The sequence below is a fragment of the Ambystoma mexicanum genome, chromosome 3p, assembly GCF_040938575.1.
Source record: "Ambystoma mexicanum isolate Mex_15411 chromosome 3p, UKY_AmexF1_1, whole genome shotgun sequence".
NCBI lineage: Eukaryota > Metazoa > Chordata > Amphibia > Caudata > Ambystomatidae > Ambystoma > Ambystoma mexicanum.
Genome location: NC_090925.1, coordinates 924,379,931 through 924,401,844, shown reverse-complemented (window position 1 = coordinate 924,401,844; position 21,914 = coordinate 924,379,931).

The following is a 21,914-nucleotide window of genomic DNA, read 5'->3' as shown; positions in this document are numbered from 1 at the left end:
CTAATTATTTAATTGATATCCACATATTGAATAAATCAGTAACCCAACACTCCACTTTACCTCCAAAAATCAGTGGATTTACCAATGGTAAATCTGCCAAAAATCGTGGTGGAGTCCTGTGGACTCCAAAAATGGCAAATTACCAGCACTTGTAACCCTATGGTAACCCCACAAAACCAAGTGGCAGTAACGATAATTGAGTTTGGAGGTATTTTGGCAGATTTACTGTCAGAATACCACCAAACTCGTAATGAGCACTGTGCCTGGGTGTAGGGGCAATGGGCCTCATTATAAGTTTGCCGGTCCGGGAACTACGGTACCGGTAAGCTTGCTGGTACTGTAGTTCCCGGACCGGGAAACTACGAGTTGTACTCGCGGGTGCCTTTCTGCCCACCAGGTCGGACCTGGCGGGCAGAGCGGCACCCGCGAGCCCAGCATTTCGGATGCAGCGGCACCGTTATAAACGGTGTCGGTGCATCCGACCTCCCCATTCCCATTTGGCCCTATGGGGCCGAATTGGATTGGGGAGCATCTTTTTTCCGGCGCCCACAAATGGGCAATTACAGGGTCCGGCAGGGTCGTAATGACCCGGTATTGCCCATTCGTGGATCCTGAAAAAAAAATGACACCAGCGGCAGACATGCCTGTACTACAGGCACAGCTACCGCCGATATCATAATGAGGCCCAGTGTTTAATGTAAAGGCATACTAGCTACCATTACAAAATAATTTCGTCTACTAAATTGATAATGAAATCTGCCAAAAGAAAAAACAATACTTGCTTTCTTTTCTTTCAAAAAGGACCACTCTCCTCAGAGGCTGAGCAGCATATGAAATGTTGGTCCACAGTATGCAGTTCAGGTGACTAGAGCAATAATTTGAATGGTTGCTGTATTAAAAAATGAGATTCGCAGATATCTGCAACAATTCACAGTATTCGTGTATCAGGTCTGTATCCGCAGTTCCCACAGGCACAAATTTCCCCAAAAGTCCATAATCCATCCCTCTGAGTCACATCCTTATCCACTCTATGGTCAGGACATGCCTCAGACAGCTTCTATCTGGCCCTTGTAAAACTTTCTTGTCTGCACTCTTTTGATGGGATCCACTGTTTCACAGACGTTTCATGGATACCACGTGTACACTCCGTGAACGGGCTCTGCTGGTCGGGATCCGCGGGTTGCGCATGCAAAAGAAATCGGTTTTACGGTCTTCTGGTAACCATACTTCACAATTATAAATCAGACACTTACCCCCACCTGCTAACTTGCACTAAACAAGCCTTCTATCCCCCCTAGTGAGCATTTTCCCACAGCTCTTTACCCGCAGATCCAATCAGAATCCAGGAATCTTATGGCCACAAATCGTTATTTCTTTCATAAAACAAGGCCACATTTCACCTCCAAGAGGCATGCCCGTATCCACCTCAGAATCCGGACAATCCTCACAGTCCAATATGTCTCTTTTTTAACATTTGTGTATGCATTCTTTGTATTGAATCCATGGGTGAACGAAAGGTCCGCAGATAGCGACTGTGCGCCGTTGGTAAGGATCCACATTGCTGCCAAAGTTCCATGGACAGCACGCTGCAGCAAAAAGAAATCCACTTTGAAAAATGAATTGCACAATCCTTCATCATACCCACATCCCTCCTAGCCTGTAACTTACCCACAACAACTTATTGACTCCCCCATTCAGGCCTTTTTCTCACAGTGTGACATCTGCAGATTCAGTCAGGATCTGCAGTTCCCACGGCCAAAAATCACTGCAATTTTATTAGCAAAAAGGGGCCACATCCTAGCCCTCTGGGACATGCCCTCTGCCACCCTGAGGTCAGCACAAAGCAAATAGGATCCTATTTATCCCTTTACAACATTTTTTCAATCTATTATTTGGTATGCAATACATTGGTCCCGCAAGGGGCGCCAGGAACCAAGATAGCCGGGGCTTCACATTTTCCTGTCCGTACTCAACCAACCAAAAACCACTCAATTCTGATGTGTCTGATCCACAGCTATGCACGGATATCTGTATATGTGGCGCAGATAAAAATAAAAAAATAAGTATTTTCTCTTTACCCAATGCAGTTGTATGGAAGTTTTTCAGTTCAACATGTGGAACCACAGATTTAACTGTCCCAATATACGTGTAAAAATGCAACAGATGTGGGGTTTTAAAAATAAAAACACTGAATGGATTTTCACCTAATCAAACAAAGCACTCAAGCTGGCCCAGACCCCAGTCCCTCAGGAATGTTGGAAGCAAATCTGTCCAGCATTTGTTTCTGTAGGTGGGAACATAAATTCCAATTTTCAACTTTTGGGCCTTTGTATCACTCTGTCCTTCCATGATGGATCTTCACAAAACATTCCTAAAGAAATTCAGAGGGGCATGCATACTCTTTTTACCACGTTTTGTGTAGATCTGTACCACAGGTATAATCATCTCAAAATGGCCGCTTCCTATGGAAACACCCACTTAACAATGACTATCCAGTCTTGACTGAGAACCTGTACTATAAATATGGTTAAGGTTAAGCGTCAAGGCAGCATTGCTTCCAACATTTGCCGAATTTCAAAAGTTCTGTTGCACAGAACTGTTTTAACTTAACTGTTGCTGAACTAAAGTTGTTTTCACTTAATTTCAAGTGATTTCTTATGCTACGTTTATTTATTGGTCATGTGTAATGCGCCTATACACAAGAGTTTCGAGGCGCAGTAAACCTCAACCCACCTGTAGTAGTAAAAGACTGTGAACCTCTGGCTATGGCCTTCGGCCAAAGCGAATGGCCACTTTGAAACAATTAGAAGTACTGGATCAACATATGGGTGAATGTTGCCATGATTTAGGAGATATTTTGAAAAGGATCTCACAGGTGTATTGCAAAAAACGAATTGCAGTTTGCAGTTTTCGTTTTCCATGAACACATCATCGTCTGCAGTACAACAGCCCGGTACTCGAATTTCTTGCGGATATGTCATTGATTTTCGTGAAAGGATTAAAAAAAATCAAATTAAAACCTCTCCAAAACCCCTCTAAAACTTTCAATCCGCAGAAAACCGCATTTATTGTCTCCCCACATCCACCCTGAAGTCAAACTGCCACCAGCCCCCACCTGATATCATATTAATAATATGTATTGGCGATCGACTATTAAACTTAAGGGGAGTGAAACAAGACAATGCAATCGAATATCCCACTGTACAATGTGAATGTAAAGAGGCCCAGAATTCTAAGGGCATTACATGCTCATAAACCCTGCTAGCGGATATGGGACCTCATCAAAAGTATGCTGATAATAGTAAAACAAGTGGCATTTTAAATATGTCCCAGTTTTGAAATATCACCTAATTATCGGTTGGGATGGCATGGCATGTTTACTGCATGGGGCACACAGTACTGAAAGTGGTAGGTAACCAATACTTAACCCATGCAGTACTTTTTATGTACCCTCTGCTGGCAATATCCTTGTGATCCCAACCTGTAATTAGGTGGCGTTTTAAAACTAGGAGGTACTTAAAATACCACTTGTTTTTACTGTTACCGCCATACCTCGTATGGGCCTCATCATGAGTTGGTTGGTGCAGTAAAAATGCGACGGTAATAGCATTACCGTACCGACCAGCTATGAGTTTGTCGGAAAGTTGGAAGATTCCCCTTCAGCTATAAGCTCTGCTGACTTTCTGCCCATTTTCAGCGCAATTACCGTGATGCAATTACCGCCGCAGTAAGTGCGACGAAAATGCCCCATTGAGTATTACAGACTACACCGCCACCGCCTATTGTTATCCGGTGATAATACCGCCAGACTAAGTGGCGGTAGCGGTAATTGCGTTGGGCAGATTTACCACGGGAATACCACCCAACTCGTGATGAAACCATATACCACAGCAACTTATATAATTGTGTTATTCAGCTTTCATTTGATTGTCCATTGCAGCAGCAAGTGTAAGCAGAGGTCCTGTTCTTTCCTCAAAGCCCCACTGCGGACTAAAGGTGAAATCAATCTCCTGCAACATTAACTAGTATGAAATGGCCCCTCCTTCACCAATTATTGCTGCAGTATTCTTGAATGTACGGGTGAATGTTAGCACTCAAGAAGGTAACACTATCCTAGTAAAATACAATAGGAATGGGAATGAAAATGTATTCCAACCCACTTAACGATGGAATAGAATGCCTCTAGAATACTAAGGTGAGTGTCTATTAAAAGGGGAAAGGTTAACCCCTTAAACAGCGCTCTCTATAAGCCAAATAGCTAGCATCGCATTAGGCAACATAAATCAAGTTTACAAGGGCCCAGAGTACCATATATTTCCTGCAAGGGAAGGTTTATCAGCTGTAAAAACAGCCCAACATCTCCTTGTTTCCTGCTTTTGTCCGCCTCTTGGTCGTTAACATCTGCAGCCTAATGAGAGCCCAGCCAGTAGAAATGGGCTTACATGTCTCAGATCAAAACCCGTCACCCCACTGTGCATCGGGGAATGCTGAAGCCAAACTGTACGACTCCGATATTTTACTCTGGAAGGCAATGTCATAGCGATCCTTTCCCCATCCTTTGAAATAAAGGGGCAAGATTCATCTCAAGAAAATGCGCCCTCTCCCAGTTGGACAAGTGACTGTAGCGTGATTTAGCAGGAATGTAGCTTCAAGGAGCAGGAGCAGTGGAGTATTTTACAAATGGCACTGATTATAGCAGTAGTGTCTCATTAATGAAGCGCTGTATGGAGAACAGTGCTGTCGGTGTATGGGGTCCAGTTGAAACCAGATCACAGAAGCTTGGTTGTAATCGTCAAATGGGAGTTGCACAAATGGACTAGGACAGTATTAATTGGCCTCCTCTAGAGTGGCTTTAAGCATATTCAAATGACAAATCAATGACAGACAGATAAAGTTATTGTTCGGGGGGGCGTTGCCAGCTTGCATGCTGGGAGGACTTGTTCGTGTGGAGCTCCCGGGGGATCCAGCTTTTTGATCCTTTTCCCCACGTTCTGGCTGTGAATTGACCCCTGGTGAAATCGCTCTGCGTGGTGAGCGATCGAAGATGGCCAGCGAAGTGTAAAATTGAAGACATTGAAGGGATTGAGGCAGCAGGAGCAGAAAATGAGGTGAGGCTGTGCTGGGCAAACAAAATGGCGCGGATCTAGCGTAGGCAGCAGAAAGGTGACGTTGATGGGTCTGAGATGCATCTGAGGCAAAGCGAGCACCGGCTCATAGTCTTGATGCTCAGAATGCATCATGGACAGCTGGAGGGGACTGGGAGAGTGTACAGCGCACTGGTGAGGAGGCTCCAGAAGATGGATGGGACACCCCCCCCTTAGGTGGGCAGTCAGAGCAGGCACTCCTTGCGGGGGCGGACAGCAGGGATAGGAGAGGCACTCTGCGGGTGCCTGCAGAGCAGATGGAGGCGCAATACCGCTGGGTGCTGAAGAGCAGCTGCCAAACAGGGACACATTGGAGCAGAGGTGGGCGAGATGTGAAGAGCCCAGAGTGCGGAACTCAGATAAGAGTGGTTATACTATGGATTGATCTAGGCCCAGGGAGAGTGATCAGACAAACGAAATTTGGACCGAGGCTGATGGTAGTGACCTAGCGGTGGGGATTAGAGCACCTGAGGACCGTGACCTGGTGGCTGGGGGCATCCCGGCGAGGCCACAAGGCAGACGGGAAGGTAAGGAATGGATGTCAGAGATGAACACAGGTCCCTAACAGCGACGGGACATCCATGCCGGCCTGGGTGCTGTATTAGAGGTACCTCTGCTGTGGGTCTGGATACTGGGTGGAGGGGAGAGCCGATCCTGTGATGGTGCTGAACTGATTAGCTAATGGGACATACTTACAAGGAGCGCAATGATGTGGCTCCATGCCAATCTTGAAGCTAACGGGCACGGCCAAGAAAACCAATATGGATTCCTTCCCGCAGAAAATCGCCCCAAAGGCTGATGATATCACTGTGTCGGGGGTGGGCAGGCGCACGTGCAAAATGCTGTTAAGGTGAATGACAGTCAGACCCTGGAGGCAATAGCATCCTCGAGAACCTAAGTGAAGACCAAAATTGATGAGGTCAGAAACAGAGGTGAACCTGCTGAGGCAGGATGTCCATGCAGTGGCAGAGTGAGTTTGCGTTGTGGAAATTAGCACGCGCAAGGTGTTCCCTTTTCTTTTTCTTCTTTTCTGTAGAACAGTGAAACACAACCTGTAGGAGATCTGAGCATAGGAGTACAACACCTTACTGCACACATGTGCAAATAATGAAGACCCAGGGGGATGATGGATGGACCCTCATGAGGGCCTAGATTCGGTCAGCCCAGATGAACTGACACTTATACCCGTGCCCCTGGTTAAATGAACAGACAAAGCCTCGCTTCTTATATTGCTTCTTACAACCAGCGTGATCCGCTTTCATTTATGTAATTTCAATCTGTTAACCCAATCCTTGGTACACATAAACCATGTAACATACAGTGCTCCTAACAGAGGCACTCTCTGCTAGTACATAACAGACCCAATACTTAACAATTCTCATTCCATCACTTTCCGTATCACTAATTACACTTCAGTTGAAGTAATTTTGAAGTAGATCCTGTGGGGGCCCCGGAGGACAAGTTCATTTTCATTCTTGTAAATATCTGATTAAATGAATCAGTAGGGTCACCTGAGGACGTGCACCTTCACATGTGGTAAATAACTAATCATATATAGCAGTGGGGTCACCTTAGAATGTGCGCATTCACATTTAGCAAATAAAAAATCATATCTCTCAGTGGGGTCGCCTGAGAAAGTGCGCATTCATATTTGGCAAATAAATATTCAAATACATCAGTGGAATCACCTGAGAACGTGCGCATTCACATTTGGCAAATAAATAATCATATCTCTCAGTGGGGTCACCTGAGAAAATGAGCATTCATATTTGGCAAATAAATATTCATATACATCAGTGGAATCACCTGAGAACGTGCGCATTCACATTTAGCAAATAAATAATCATATCTCTCAGTGGGGTCACCTGAGAAAGTGAGCATTCATATTTGGCAAATAAATATTCATATACATCAGTGGAATCACCTGAAAATGTGCACATTCACATTTGGCAAATAAATAATCATATCTGTCAGTGGGGTCACCTGAGAAAATCTGCATTCATATTTGCCAAATAAATATTCATATACATCAGTGGAATCACCTGAGAACGTGCACATTCACATTTGGCAAATAAATAAATCATATCTCTCAGTGGGGTCACCTGAGAAAGTGAGCATTCATATTTGGCAAATATTCATATACATCAGGGGGGTCACCTGAGAATGTGCACATTCACATTAGGTAAATAAATAATACTCTTGATCGGACACGCGTCCCCACACTACAGGTAGCTGCAGACTACCACTGGGACGGATCCCAGAGGGAATTTTAAACTTACCCAGTTGGCGCAGTGCCGAGCTCTGGCCTGGTTAAATCACAGTCCCCACCCCCAGTGCGGATATCTCCAGAGAAACTGATCTATTACTAAACTTAACAACCTTGGCCAAAACTGGCCTCTGACTGACAGGAGGGACCCTTACACAGCAGGGGTGACCCAACTCCCTCCGGGCATCACTGAGCCTTATACACTATGTCTCAAAAGGTGTCCACCCCCACCTCCACGGAGCAACTGTAATAGTAAGCCTTTCTGCGTCCCCGGTACTGGTTAGGAGAATACTGCCTTTCGTCCGTAAAGCCGGCTCACGTAGGGCCCGGTGTTCCTTTTTACTCACTTTCCCTTTCCTACTTGAACGCTAATACTTAGCGTGAGAAAGCTGACACCGCTCTCTCTCTCAGGAGCGGTGGCTAGCAGGGTGGAGCACCCGCCAAATGCTTCTACAGCTCAGCCTCCGGCACACTCTCTCGGCCCCGGGTGTGGGATAGAGGACTGTGGGCCTAGACCGGCTGAATGGCCTATGAAGTATGGGCGGGCCCTGGCATACCAGCGGGCCCTGGCATATGGGCGTGATGTGACTCATTAAGATGGGCGGTCGGAGTGTGAGACTGGGTAGATGTGTGGAGGTTGTTCGGGCATACACTAACACAATGGAGTTGAATGTTGCAACCTGGAATGTTAGGGGGCTTAAAAGATGCCTTAAACGAAATAGGGTAAGGCTGTACTTACAAAGGTCATGAGTGGCAACAGCTCTTTTACAAGAAACACACCTCAGAGAGGCGAGATATGGTGCCCAATTGTGTAGATAGGGAGTAGGGTATGGCTCTGCATACTCCACATACGCTAGAGGAGTGTTAATATGGGTGGCTGCTGCAGTGCCTTTTTTGACTAATGGAGGTTTGCAAAAATCAGAAAAGGTAGGCTGGTGGTGGTATGTGGATATGCAGAGCACTGGGAAGTGTGTATCATTTACAATTACACTCCTCATCACAATGCGTCCAGTTGCTTTCGGTCCCTGGTGACATAGTTGGCTCCATTTCGAGATGCTTTATAGATTTGGGGAGGGGATTTCAATTGTACACTGGATCCTATTCTTGATAGATTAGATGCAAAGCACGCATGTCCGTCCCCACCGGTGCAGATTCTGGGTAGGCGATATGGGCCTAGTGGATGTTTGGAGATCTGCGAATGCACAAAGAAGTGTTTATTCATTTTATTCAGCTCTTCATGCTATATGCACATGCATAGATTATTTTGCACATCATTTCTCTAATACAAATTATATGGGCAGAACATCTCCGGACCATTCTCCGTTGCTTACCACCTGGCGAGCGCATGCTGGACTAACCCCGATTCCAACATGGAAATTGAGGGCTGAGGCACTGACTGACGTGGTGTTTAGCAGACATACAGCAGTGACATTTGGCAGTGTGTAAGGCCCACTGTGAGAGTCCTTTAAAGTGGTGATGATAGTGGAAATGATAGCCGTGGCAGGAGGGTTGAGGAAGACACTGCTAAAGAAATTGTCCAATATCGAAGCAGAGATAGGGCAATGGTGGACTTCAGACAGAACTGCCTTGGTGCTTGGGAGAGGTTGGGAAAGTATGATATTGCAGTATAAGCGGAAAAGCTACATGAGCAGGGGGATAAAACTGGTAGGTTGCTTGCTTGGTTGTGTTGCAGGGAGACGCCACGGTATATGATTAATGAACAGAAGATGAATGTGGAGAGGTATGGACATCCCAAATGGAGGATAATAGGGTCTTTCAGAGGTACTATGAAACCCTATACAGAGACGACAGGGTGGGTGATACAGCTCAGATAGAATATACGCTGTCACAGATTGGGCTGATGCAAGAACAAGCAAATATACTGGAGGCCTCGATAACTGATGGGGAGGCCAGGGCAGTAATGACATCGCTCCAGTCTGGTCAAACACCTTAGGGGGGTGTACTCCCTACCGAGTTTTATAAGGAGTGCAAGGAACAGGGGGCACTAAGTCTGTTATAGGTGCTTCAGTCAGCATTCGACTGTGGGGTGCTTCCCCCGAGTATGAGGGAATTGTGATAGTACATGTGTTGAAATCCGGGAAGTCGCTAGACAGATGTTAGTATTTCAGACCTCTCTCTATGCTGAAGGAAGACAGCAACATTCTTACTGGAGTCCTAGCAGGCGGACTGAGGCAGGTGATTACGACACTAGTACACCCCGATCAGAAGGATTCGTACCAGGCAGGAATACGTCTTTGAATCTGAGAAGGTTGCACCATGTGAACAGCAGGCCCGTCCTAGTGAAAGAGCGTAGCTTGGAGGTTTCCCTAGACGCCATTAAAGTGTTCGACTTGGTATGATCGGAGTGGATATATGCGGCTCTCAGGCACTTTGGTGTGGGGGAAGGATTCTTGCTTTGGGTCCAGTTGATTTATATGCCTCCTAGAGCGAGGACAGGGAAAATGATCTCAGAAGCCTGGGATTTGAAGAAGGGTACTAGACAGGGATTCCCACTGCCCCCTATGTTCTTTATCCTGATGTTGGATTCATAAGTGGAGTACTTCAGGAAGGGCTTAGTATCCGTCCAAATCCAGTGACCCGCGACTTTTGATGACAATATAGTGCAATCACTATTTTCCATCATTTGACTTCTATAAGGGATTGTGAGGAGTCGCCTGCTGGAGCAAGTTCAAACTAAATAAGCCCTATTTTTTTACATCAGGAAGGGGTTTGCTGAGGTGGGGGCGACGGTGGACAGCTCTACAGACATCATTTCTCTTTTTGCGGATGATAGGTTGTTGTATGTTCAAAGCCTTGAGGTATTTGATAACTTTGCTGCACTCTCGGTGATCACAATTTGTCCTGATAAGTCATGTATTTATCTGCTAGGAGCACTAGCAGAAGGAGAAAGCGTGTACATGCTTGACTTGTGGCTGTGCTGAGCTACCAAAGCATTTCAATACTTAGGAGTGGATATCTGTCTGGATATGAGGACCTCGCATGAACCTAATACTGTAGAAGTGTTGAATGGTACAGAACTGTCAATGGGGTTCTAGAGGAAACTTCCCTTATGCATCATGGGATGGGCTGCATTAGTTACGATGGTGGTACTGCCACGGCCACTGTATCGTTTTGTGAATATCCCATTCTGTTTTTTTCCATGAGGTTTTTAATGTCCTTGAATGTGAAGATGCAGCCGTTTCTGTGGGGGGTGGCGGGGGGAGGGGGGGGCAGACAGACACAAAGTCGCTTTGGATACTGTTTGTCTGAGCTACGAGCATGAGAGTGTTGAGTTTCCTCACTTTGAAACATATTATCGAACGGGACAGTTGCAGTTTGTCGCTTGGTGGCTGCCTGATGAGAACACACTGGACACACAACTGTTGCTGCCAGTCATTTGGCGATATACTCCGAAGGAAGCATTGTGGCTGGATACTAATAGGTTCTGGGAATGTTCGTATCTTCAGACATTGGGGAAGAAAAGTTGGCGTTGGACTCTCAAACTGCTTGGCGTACAGGAACCTTATTCGCCCAACATGCCTTTGACTTCCTCTGTGCAGTAGATGAAGAGTGGCACTCAGATGATTAGATGTGATTGGGAGCCCAAGGGGGTTGCTGTGTAGGGGAGATATGTTCTGGGATGGGAAGCAACTGGACTTCCCGGACATTATGGGAGAGTATGGACTACAGGCTGGACAATTTCTGGTATATATTGGGATGGTGAACATGGCAGACAAGACCCTGTCACTGATGTATGATTTGACCGAATGGGGGCATGAGGTCTCTAGGATGCGCAAGAAGATGCTGGAAGGCCTGTATAAGGAATATCTGAAGGTGATGGATACGTGGGAGAAAGTCCTAGGTAGGGAGCTGGGGGAAGTGAACTTGAGAAATGCATTGCTATATGTGAGGAAGGTGTCCAGAAATGCACTGCACATATTGATCCAGTTATATGTCCTCTACAGGGGGCTTATGACGCCTCTGAGGATTTCTAGAATCCCACAGGGGCTGCCTCCTGACTGCCCAGGTGTGTGATGAGAATGCTGATTTAATGCACATGTTCTGGTCTTGCACAAGAGTGCACACATGGTTCTGGTTCCGTATCCGCTAGAGACTGGAGGCTGTAGGAATCAATCGGTTTGCTTGGACCCCGGAGGCGTGTTTGCTTGGCATGTACCCTCACACGAAGACCAACAGACAAGCAACTAAGATACTAGAGCTGGCATGCATACAGGCTGAACTGAGAATAGTTATGGCGTGGAAATCGATGGAGGAGCAGGAGGTATAGTGCATGGTGGTTGGATTTACAGATCTGCCTCTGGCTGAGACTAAGGTGTGGTGCGGGTGTGCAAGCCAGAATACACAAGAGGTGGATGATAATATTCTGGTCTGGAATTCCCTCATACTATCGATGTGCGCTCCCTCCGATGACATTCCCCCGTGAATTGAGAGACGAGCGATTATTAACTGACTAGAGGGGATGCACCTGGGAATGTGAGTATGGAATTGTGAAATGTGTCATGAGGTAGATGTGTACGGGAGAGATATCACATGCAGTTGAATTACTATGAGTTGGAATCGGTTTGGATATGGGCAGGAATGTAAACAGGCTATTTTGTTGACGTGAAGTTACATATGTTTGCTTTTTGTAGACTTGGGGGATGATGGATATGTAGTAATGATGTAAAATGTCCCATGATGTTGGTGTTCTATAAACCCTAATAAACAGGTTTAATAAAAAATAATCTGAAAATCCCCAGATAAAGTGATTGCTCATAATAATGTAATTTTTGGTAAAGAGCCAAAGTTTGGTTTAGAACCCAGGTCACTAACTTCCAGAAACAGTAATGTAGCCCCCTGACTCTATACACTGTATTTGTAGGGTTTGTAGCACAGACATGTCAACCAAACTGTTGCCCCCCGCCCCTTTAGTTAGAAGCCGAATGCAGTGGCATGCATGAGATTGGCATACATGTACAATGCTTTAAGGGCCTGGTTCTGCAACTGAAGGTTAAATGTGTTCCAAGAAGGTTTCTGCAGCAGATCAGTCTAGTATGGCCAAATCCCCAGCATAACCCTGTTTAGTTCTGCAAAGTGGGTGAAGAGACACAGCCCAGAAAAGTGTCCTGGTCAGGAGAAGAGACAGGGGGCCTCATTACGACCCGGGAGTTAAGGGGTTAACGGCACCGTAAAAGGTTGCAGCGCCTTAACCCCTTAACGCCTTACTACGAGGTCCCTAATTACGGTACTGCAATTTGCGGTACCGTACTTACCGCCTTCCCCATTCCCATTCAGCCCTATGGGGCAAAAATGGGAATGGGGAAGGGCCAATGGTAAATGGGGAATTACCGCCCCGCCAACCTTGGAATGGTGCGGTAATTCCCCATTTACCATTGGCGGAATCGGTAAAATACCGGCGGCAACCATGGCGCAACTAGCGTCATGGTTACCACCTGGATCGTAATGACCCCCAGGAACTTGAAGAGAGAGAGAGAGACATTTCTACGAAAAGGGTTCCTGCTGTAAGGTAAGGTCCTATACACAGCCTGTGAAAGAACTCAGCATGAAGAACCCAGTCTACTCCCTGTTAATGCAAGGAGGTGCCCCACCTCATCATATTATCAACACATGGTTTGTCATTAACTCACTGGAGAGCAAACTGGGAGAGAGATGGTCAAGGGTGAGCCCTGCCTGAGCCTCTCTAGGACTCTGGTGCCCTGAAGAATCACATAACAAAAACTTGACTGGTGACTCAGTAGTGAAGTAAAGAAAGTCAATTGTGTGCACATCCGTAGGCCAATCGACTCTAGGTCCCCCTGGAAATCTGAATGCGACTGTACCTGTTTCCCTTCATAAGGCCTGTACATTAAAATATAAGTTCCCCAAAGATCTAAAGTGGTGACAAGTTGGAAATAAAATACAGATCTAACTTTGAGTTCCCAAGTAATGCTAACAGAGGAAGAGCTGTCATATTCAAGGTAACTAAGGAGTGTTGATAGAGAACCAAATAGGAAGGACCTTTGTGAAATAAAGTGCTTCTAATATGTTTTCGGTGCAGCTTTTTAGATTTTGGCTATTAGGGAGCACTGGCTATCTATAAATCTGAAACACGCGGTAAGAGCTACAGCAAATTTAAAAAGGTGTTCTCGCGTAAACTGAGTCAATGGGACTGTTTGTGTAATTATACCCACCAAGGCACACTACATAGATATGCTCAGGTTTCTCAAGTGGTCCATCGTTTCATGTGTCCCCAACCCTATCTCCTGATCTGCCCCGATCCCAAAGTAAGAAGACTTTGTTTACTTATCAGCATTAACCAGCTCCTGGTACGGTCCTCTATTGGTGGTCGATTAAAATTAAGCTCTGAAAATCGTGTTTGCAGGATATGCAAGAACCCCAATAATTTGGAAATGGTAAGGCACATTTTTACTGAATGTCTGAAACTTGGCCATCTGTACATGTTGCGATTGGGACACCCGGTGCATGATTATGAGGCTATCCTGAGCGAAGATTTTTGGTTTTGCTGTCTAAATACAAATTCTACTTTGACACACATTGCTCCTTACCAAATTTGGGTAAACATCAAGACACATTTTGAGTAAAGTATTAGTATAATAAGGATCATGAGATTTTAGATGGAGTCGTATTTTTTCTCTTCTTCTTTTAAGAAATTATATTATATTATTTGAGGAATTTAATGAGTTGAATTTTGAATTCTGTTTTATGAATTTTAGGGATGAATTGATGTAGAGTGATGAATTTTATGTAACTATAGGTAGCACGAATGAATGAATGGAAGATGATTTGTAATTTATAATGATGTGTGTTTTTGTTTTGTTTTCCTTTTTGATATGTATTTATGATTATTTCATATTATGTCTGATTTGTGGAGTACCAGTGTTTTGCATCAAATATTAGTTATTATAACAGATTGCAGTACATCATGTTTAGTAAATAATATACAAAAAGCTCCATGAACTAAAACGTATAGTAAATACATAAATAAATACATCTGAAACTATTGACATGGAGATACAAGATCTAGGAGAGATGCCATGTGAGGAGGGACACACAGCCTGCAGATGTTGCTCGGGTATTTGTCTTTCCTGCCAACACTGATGGCCATGCTAAGGCCTATACAACTTCCGTCCCCATCCCTGCACCTCTTTGCCCAAACCACACCCATTGCAGATTCTTTTACGATGTTGTCAATCAGCAGCACCCCCTGTGGACTTGTGCTTCAGTTTGCTATCATTGTGTCCCCTCGGTGAGCTCCCTGAACATTGTCACCCATCCCTGAAGCCTGCATTGGAAGGCCAAGACCCAAAAAACACTGCCTTCACATGTTATCCACACATACGCACACACACCCACACACTGCTCCCACAGGCACGCTACCCTTGACACACACTCACACATAAACACACTGCCCTCCAAATATTGATCCTTTTCACACACAGATACACAATATCCCTGCATTCTGTTCCTACATACCCACATACTGCCCCTCCACACTCATCCCACATATGCACTGCCCCCACACTGCGCATCACCACTGCCTATGACACATAATTCTCCCACACACACTGACCCTACTCACATTACCACCCACACACACACTGACTGTCACACAATGCCCCCACATTCATTGCACAAATACAGTGTAAACAACCCCAGGCTATACTGCCCCCTTACAAACACACGAACACTGCCCCACACACACACTACTCCCCACACTGCCTACATAGATAGCCCTTACACATGCACTGCCCCACAGGCTCTTCCCCCACATACTACCTACACAGTGCCTCCACATACACACTTCGCACCACAAACATTCTGCCTGACCACACATACTATCTTCCCTCCACACACTCACACTGGCACATCCCAAACAAACTTCCACTCCCCCACACCCACTTGCCCCACACATTCACTGTTACACAACACACTGCCCCCACACACAATCCTTCACTAACCCATTGCCTGAATGCACCCACTGCCACACGCCCACTGCCCGCACACCCACTGTTCCCAAAACACATATGCAGTCACTGCCCACTAAGACAACCACTACACATACAACACACATTGCCCTCAAACATAAACTACTCTCGCCCACACATTGCTCCAAACATACTGACTCCACACGCTGCCTCCCATATTGCCCTGCCACAACCACCCATCATGCCTCCATGCACACTGCCCCCATGCAAATGGCCCTCACATACTGCTTCACCCTTACACACAGCCCCGCCACCCACACACCCATGCACACACTGTTCCCACACCTGCACGCTCTCTCCCCTCACATACTGCCTGCTCACACTTTCCACACACACACACATGTTCACCCCAAATGCTCCGAATGCATGTCCACTGCCCACACACACTACCCATGTCCCACACAGAGCCTCCACACACAGAGCCCCCACACTGCCCCACCACACACACTCTGCCATCACACAGTTCCCCATGCAGACTTCCCCTCACTCACATTGAGCAGCACATCACACATACACATGGACACACATAGTGATCAAACACATTGCTCACAAATTTAAAAACTGCCTCCTACACAGATACACGCATTGCCCAAACATACTGCACCCCACACACATTAACACTTCCCTACACACACACACTGGGCCTCATTACAAATGTGGCAGTACAGTGATAACGGCACCGGTAGTGATGCCGGCGCCGTTATCACTGTACTGCCACATTACGAGTTATGCTTGCGCGAGCAGAACAGGATGGTAGCAACGGTACCATTATGAATGGTACCGCTGCTACCATCCTCCCCATTCCCATTGAGCCCTATGGGGGCTGGAATGGGAAAGGGGATGTACCGGCTCCGTGTCCCGCAAAAGGGGAATTACCGGGCCCTCCGAGGTCAGAATGGGCCGGTAATTCCCCTTTCGCGGGACCCAGAGCCAGACCCGAGTTTGGAGATAGCCATTCCCTTATGAGGGCATGGCTACCTTCAAACTCGTAATGAGGCCCATTGTGTTCAAAATGTAAACAGACCATGCCATTTTTTAGCATGTGAAAAGTATGCTTCATGAGGTTTATTAATGATTCCCAGTATTCAAAGAATTTGACTGTACATATGTGTCTTATTTTAAAGGATCGTCATGTTCTTTTTTATTATTATGCTTTCAATATTTAAAGAGATGTCACACTTGAAAAAATGTGGCAGCAAAGGCATTATTCCATAGCAGAGTCCTTTCTTAGGGCCCCATTGCAAGCCTGTTGGTGTGGGCAAAAAAGTCACAGTAATTCCATTACTGCTACTTTTTTGGGCGGTAACACAATTACCACCATTTTCCCCACACTGACAAATTATAGATTTTGGTGGATTTACAACCAGCTGTATTAAAGCAAGGTAAATCCACCAATTTGTGGATGAGATTTGGCAGATTCACCTCCAGCTTTTTGCTCAAGGTAAATCCTTCCCTTTATCTCCAAAAATCAGTGCATTTACTGTGCAGTAATACCACTGGCAGTAAATCCATCAAAAATTCCCATGAAGTCCTATGGACTCCAAAAATAGTAAATTACACTGCCCTACCACCACTTGTAATCCCATGTAAATCCCATGTAAATCCTACAGGATCAAGTGGCGGTAACAGTAACCGATTTTGGAGATAATTAGTTCAGAATTACCAGTGAATAACCACCAAACTCGTAATGAGGCCCTTGGTATTTTAAAAATATACTGTATCTTTGTGGCACATAATGGTAGAAAGGTAAAAATTGTTTAATGGAAACAAATAGTAAGCATACTATAACATGACATGTTACCTAAGTATGGTAGCCTTAATTGTGTGAGATTAAAGTGGAAGGCAGTAGTTGTATGCTGTGCAGCAGTTTGATTCAGAGTACACAATGTGAAAACAAGAAAGAAAAGCATTTTAAAAAGTAATAATATGTTAATATTGTGTGTATATAAACATTGTGTTTTTTTATATTAGGCTCACATAGGCGTAACACGCCAGTCTCACATCCCTATTTATACAATCCCAACTTACAATTCTAGGCTAGCAATAGACAGTGTGGTATTCAGAAATCGACGTTCATTTGAAAGGATAATGCAACTTCAATTAAGTTGGTCTCTAGCCTTACATCATGGAGATCACCACAGTGTTACACCAAGACCAATAATAAACCAAAAAAACAAAATGACCTGCCTACATGTATCTCACTATTTTCAGTCTATACAAGCATTCATTGAAACAGTCAACATATACATAAATATATTGTATTCTAAAAGACTTAGGCACATTAAACATTTCTATTCTACATGTGCTTCAGTTTAAAGAACATCTTCTTCAATTATAACATTCCAACATGATGCAAGTGTGTTTAAAACATTTGATTATCTCCAGTTACAAGTAATGTACCAGAGAAAGTTACTTGAACAATTTATTTACAATACATTTACAATAAATTTGACTTCCCTATGCAGGTGTAAGGTAGTGGCTGTATAGGCTATATATAAGCCACTTAAATGTAGACAATGTCCATCTTACTTGCGACTCCTGTAGGTTTGAATTCAAAGTAATGCTCTCAGAGATCAAATGTATCTATTCTAAACTCACATGTATACATTGTTGGCAAAATATACGAGTGTGGTTTTCTCATAACATGCATGTGTGACTTTCACTAAACATGAGGGTGCTACTTGCAATCTATATGTATGTGAGTGTAACTTTGAATACATCTAAGTATGCAGCTTTAAATTCATGTTTGTATGTTTGTGTACTGTTTTCAATCTTTTTGCCTCTGTTGCGATTTTCAAATTTACACAGGTTTAATGTCTGCATGTAGTTTTCAGCCTGTATGTGTTTTTTTTTTAAATGGGCCGTTTCACATTACACATGAATCTGTTTGTGCATTGAAAGATAAAGGATTGCAGTGGTTTGCACTTCAGACTATTCTTATTAAATATAATTAATTTGCTATATTCATGTTTGTTGTACAAACACCTAATCTATGACCATGGCCTCCCACGGCTTCATTACTGCATGATACCACCCTTGGCAAAAGTATTTTGCAATGACACTATATTCCAAATTGACTCTAGTACTTACCTTTACACATGCAATTCCACATTAAACTGGAACCAGAGAATGCTTTTCGTTTTGTACATTGGCTTTAAATAAGTGACTCACTTTTGTCCCATGTAGCTGGGATGATACAGGGCATGTAAAATATCAGCACCTGTGTTCTGTTCTCAAATTGTATTCCCTGTAATTTCCTGCCCCTTATCTTTCCCAATTTACCCAGGTCAATCAATATGGACAGTTTGGGGTTGATTGGGTTTTTTTTTACGTTCTGAAACGTGATTTCTGATTCTGGTGAATCAGCTGGGAACTCAGTCGACCTGGAATCATTCCTTTAGAATCAAAACCCTTTCTTCATGTGGCTGTCTGGAAACCAATTTCCAAACATAGACTGATCATCCTTCTCTCACTTGACTGGCCTCCAATCTGTGTCCGTCCTTCGAATATCATCTCTGGGCTCTCATCTCCAGTCGGTTCCTCAGCATTAATTTGCCCATCCATATTACATAATCATCTCCCTGCTATGTTCTCTGTGCATGCAATTGTATATCTTTCTGACTCCTCCCTTGCCTTGTGATAGAGGTGTTGTGTTCCCTGTCCAAAAATGTCATTTTTGAATCCTAATTTGTGGTTAAAATATGCCATCTTTATAAAAACTTAAATCACTGTCATCTAATTGTCAGTGCACTGAGTTAGACGCTAGAAGGATCATGTTGTGATAAGATTTGGCAGAGTTACATGTTTTTGCCATTTTTGGACTATTTGTAATGTGGCACAGTATACAGTTCTTTACTTAATTAGGTAGATATTACTCCAATCTATAAAATGTTAAAATGTTGTGTTGATCTGAGCTTGCATTGAGACAGAGTGATCATTTTAATGATTAAACATTTGATTTAAGATTTCCCTCATGATGCAGTCTATTCATGTAGCCAGTGTGGAGCTGCTGACATGCTCTTGCAGTTGGCAGTGGTGGTCCTTTGCCTACATGGTGGTGTTTCACCTACATATTCATTTTGTATGATATCAATTTGTGTTCAAAGCAGATGTCTTTTGGGGTGCATATAGTTCAATAACCTTGCCTTTAAAATGGGCTAATGACATTTTTATGGGAGGCCTGCATTTTAATGAACGATGACAAGCCCCTTGAAGCAAGGAGCCCAAATCCATTAGTGGCATCTGGCATGGGATTTATTTATATAATCTTTAAAGCCAGCTTGAACAGACCAGCAATGCATTTGTATATGTTCTTCATGTTTTGTTATTGTGAATTTCTGATCTAGGTTAAGCAGTACAGTATTCAAAGTGCTTCTAGTTCCCCTTTTTAAGCAGTTGTAAACTCCCCCTTCATGTCACCAGACTCAGGCAAGTCACTTTGAATCTCAAATGCAAGGATTCCAAGTAAAATATGTGTATAGCATAACAGAATGGAACCTTTATGTTGGTTCCTGTATGACCCTACATCACATTGATAACTACACAGAAAAATGATAGAATACACTTAATTTAACTTTCTGACATCAAACACAGCAATGCAAATATTAATGAAAATCATATCACTTGTGATAATATATCCTTCCTTTCCTCTCCTTCCCCCAGAAGCTCACTGTCTCCAGAGCCCTGGTTCTCTCCAAGCTGGACTACTGTAACAGCCTCTATCTAAATCTGCCTGCCTCTACTCTCCGCCCTCTGCAACTCATCCAGAACAGGACTGCGAGACTTGTCCTTGGCCTCAAGCCCAGGGACCGTATCTCTCCAGGACTGAAATCTCTACACTGGCTCCAAGTGGCTGCGAGGATTAAGTTCAAAACCCTCTGCATTGTCCACAAGGTATTCTGGGGCCTGGGGCCAAAATACCTTCAACTCTCTCTTCCTAAATATCTTCCTTCTCGAGCTCTTCGCTCATCCGCCTCCAACTCCCTCAGGGTCAGCCGCTTCTCCAAGCTTCTCTCTCCGTGGCAGGGGCCTCCCTCTGGAACAGCCTTCCTGCATCCCTGAAACTTGAGGAGAACCATCTCCGGTTCTGGAAGCACCTCAAAACCTTCCTCTTTGCTTCTGATTCCTCTCCCCCTCTCCCCTGCTAAATTCCTGACTGAAACTGCACTGATTCTGCAACTGGGCCACTCTCACCGATCTCGGTCCTTGGCCCAGCCACTCTCCCCTTGCACTGCCTCCCTGGCAACCCCTGCACTGCGGGACTGTTTCTGTATCCCTACAGCCCCCCCTACCAGCAATTGTCTGCACTTACCGTGCACTTGCCACCAGCTGGCCCTTATTATTTATCTTATTATTCTTCTACCCCTGTACTGCACTTTCCCCTCTCCCTTTCCCCTTGCACTTTTCCCTTCCCCTCTACCCTTGTACTTGTGCGATCTGAATGACACCTGGCCTAGTAGGATCGTTGTATGTCTTCCCTTTGTTCCCCCCTCCCTGCCTCGTCGCGCCTTGAAACACTTGTGTATAGGCGCGTTACAAATGCCATATCATATCATATCATAATACTTTTCAATGGGACAATTGTTATGCCTTCCCCCGGAAACACTCCCCCAAACCCCTATTAACCAGGTTTGTGTGTGTGGAGAGGAGTAGCAAGGAGTCAGGTATACTAGGCAACATTCAGATTGAAAATCTGACCTACCACCCCTGAATGGGAGGCTAAAATCAGATTGAAAACCCTTTTAATTGAGCAAAATGGCATTCGAAATTAGTGAATAGTTATTTTACATGGTTGAATGGATAAGACTGGAATCTGTGTGGCTGTACAAAAGAAGCAAGAAAACTTGCACACTACAAGGCAAGGTACTAAACAACATGCATACAAGTGAGAAAAATCGACTTTGGGAAGGAAGGAAAAACAGTGCAGCAAAAATCACATATGGCAAAATTGCAATTTCTTAGTTTTCATGGGTTTAAAACAGCAAACAGCTTCAGAAATGAGCTAAACAGACAGAATAGAAAATTGTTTTTTACTAATGAGGTACAAAGGCACATACCAGGTATGATACTAAAGTGAAAGGGTACTCTTGATGTGTGACATTATGGGATTCTTTATAGGGAAGGAAAATCGTTTTTTAAAAGGGAAACACTTTCACAGGCAAACTCAGTTTTGTGAGCAAAATGAGTGGTTCTACTGCAACTATATTTTAGTGGCTAGATTTTTAAAGAAAGACAGGGTACGCAAGGGGGTTAATTTGCAAGGTTAACCTATTCACGCTGCGTTCATCTGTATGGGAAATGTATTTATGTATTCAAAATAGTATTAAGGACTTAAACAACGGATTGAAATGATTTGGAAAGAAATGCGCTAACACATGGAGACCAACACAGATTCTTCTAAGAACAGGATACACAGAGGATTCTGACAATTTAAGAATTTACTAAGGTATTTATAGGATTTTTATAGGATTGGCCAGAATGCAAGGTAACAGAACGATG